The 2,623-nt window shown below is 30.0% G+C and overlaps 1 long non-coding RNA gene across 1 annotated transcript; it reads right to left on the bottom strand.

Moving 5' to 3' along the window:
• Nucleotides 1-726: 726 nt before the first annotated feature.
• On the bottom strand, nt 727-2,210 carry LOC140043363 (uncharacterized). The gene is made up of 3 exons (XR_011844299.1): nt 2,125-2,210; nt 1,276-1,408; nt 727-1,017 (listed from the first exon to the last, which is right to left on the bottom strand). It is a non-coding gene; the product is annotated as an uncharacterized lncRNA (long non-coding RNA).
• Between the last annotated feature and the right edge of the window lie 413 nt (nt 2,211-2,623).

Below are 2,623 nucleotides of genomic sequence, written 5' to 3'. Positions count from 1 at the left end.
CAATTAATTCATGTTTACTTTGTTTATTTTCTAATGATGTGAATGGTACTGATTCTGTATTATTTTCGCTTGATTTTGCCCAGTGCTGTACCTCTCCACTTCCAAACATTACAAAAGAAACTATCCCAATGATATGAAGTCCAGCTACTATACAGAATATTATTCGCCATTGATATACAGTATTGTGTTCTGAAAAAAAAATCAGTTGAATTAACAGATTCATAAAATATTTTATTTTATTAAAGAATAGGAATACAATACAAGAACTAACGTTACAAAAGAAAAAAACAATAGTTTTCAGTTGATTATATCGTTATTCTTAAAACTTTTTCAATTTTATGTAAAAATTATATCTAATTATCACTAGTTTCTTGTCCCCCTGAAAAAATATTTGTTTTAAAATATTTTTGATGAAGCAGTGTCATTTTTAATTCGATCGAAAAAAAAATATTTACTTGAAAAAACTGTAATTTAACCGTTTTTTTTTCTTTTTATCAGTGAAAGCACAGTTGTGTACATTCTTTTTCCACGGAAGTGATTAACATTATTATTGCGAAATGGTCTATTCAAAGTCTTTTTAATGTTTTTGCGGGATAATACATCTTTTATAAAAAAAAACTTTATTAATTGTCATAACTATTTAGCGTAAGAAATGAGATGTTATAATTGGGCTAGGCCTATAGTCATTGGTCGCGGTCAAATTTAGAGCCCAAAACAAAAAAGCCGTAGAAGGTAAATTGTGTACACAATATTAATGATATTGGAAATTGTTACTTACTTCCTTTTTTGTTATTACTCCGGCTACCATTGGAGAAATAAACCCAGGTGTTGTAGAAAATGTATACGCTATTCCAACAATCAGACTAGAATGATTTGGCGCCAAATCTATTGCATTAGCCCCGACTGTACCAGCCATCGGTCCATAAAACCCAAGTACGATAGTCAACAAAATGACGTTGATTACTTTGTTTTCAATATAACCAGTTAAAACAACTAAAAATGCGGATAATCCGAGAGCTAAAAATAAAACATAAAAAAAACACGGTTATTAAATCATAATATACGTACGCGTTACTTCCTTAAGCTCTGTCTACATTATCAAACATTACGTGACATTATTTGAGCATGTCACTACCATATTTGGACATATCACTACCATATTTGGACATATCACTACCATATTTGGACATATCACTACCATATTTGGACATATCACTACCATATTTGGTCACTTTCCTCAAAATACAGTACATATAAAGTTGTACTTATACTTACGAAGAGCATAAATTAATTTTCTCGTGTTTGTTACGCTCAGCATCGAGTGAGAAATGATATAGTCTGAAGCTAATCCCCCAATGATGATTGTAATACAAAACACAGCGTGGGGAGCCACTGACAGAAATCCACTCTATTTAAGATTTTCAAACAATGAATTAGTATCGTAGGAATATTTGGTAATACAACATCACATGTGTTTCACATGTAACCTAACCCTTAACTTAACTTTACATGATACAGGCACCACATGTGATATAAATGAGATGCTGTATTACCAAATATTCATATGATACTTCGGAAGTAGATAGTATGTGGAGATACAGCACTGTCAAATTACAATAATAGGTCTACAATTCAAAGAACACTTACCGTGTCAATATCGAATTCTAATATGGAATAAAAATAGGTAGGTAAATCTAGGCATAGTAGTAAATAGCCAAAGTCAGCGCAAACATTTGAAATAGCTAGTGCCCGTACAGGTGCAGATTTCACTATATCTTTCCAGGGTACGGTATAATCCTAAGGTAAAATGATAATTATAAAATTAATATTAAAATCACTAAGATTTGTGTAAGGATGGAAATAAATAACAATACGAATAAAATAATAATGAATGATAATAATATTAAAAGAAATAATAAAGCTTTGTCTACACTATCAAACTAGTTGGACAAAAAAAAAGGTGTGATGTAGCCAACTATGGTGGGGATATGTCCAAATATGGTAGTGATATGACGTCATCATGTCCATATATGGGTACAGCATATTCTTTGTCTCATAACGTTTGATAGTGTAGACAGAGCTTAATACAATAATTAAAACATGAAATACAAACATGTACAAAACCTTTTCACTTTCTTTCATTGTTGATTGACATAATAACGTTTCTTTTTCAAATGTTGATATCCATCGATTGTCAGTTGGTTCACTAGCTAGATGCAATAATACACCACAACAAACACCAAATAATGGTAGTAATACCTTAACAAAATACATTAATATTAATTGCTGAATTTAATATAATATTCATTATTGTACACTACATTAAAAAAAAACAATACACATCAATATTATTTTATATTTTTGATACTCCATGTTATTTTTATATAATGCATTGAATTTGTAAAATACAAGTTTATATTTTATTTATATTAATACAATGTTATATAACAAATGATGGAGATACATTTTCATAAAAGTACAAAAAAGTATCATTGTTCTTATCATACCAAATGAATAAAATGTAGTTGGCCAGCCTCCCAGTTCCGTTGACGTGCAAAGCCACGAAGACAGGTACATTGCTAAAATGGCCCCAAAACTATATCCTAAAAAAAAGTTATTTCAT

This window comes from Antedon mediterranea, chromosome 3, assembly GCF_964355755.1.
Source record: "Antedon mediterranea chromosome 3, ecAntMedi1.1, whole genome shotgun sequence".
Taxonomy (NCBI): domain Eukaryota; kingdom Metazoa; phylum Echinodermata; class Crinoidea; order Comatulida; family Antedonidae; genus Antedon; species Antedon mediterranea.
Note: the sequence above shows the minus strand (reverse complement) of the source record. Positions and strands in the feature narration are given on the sequence as shown.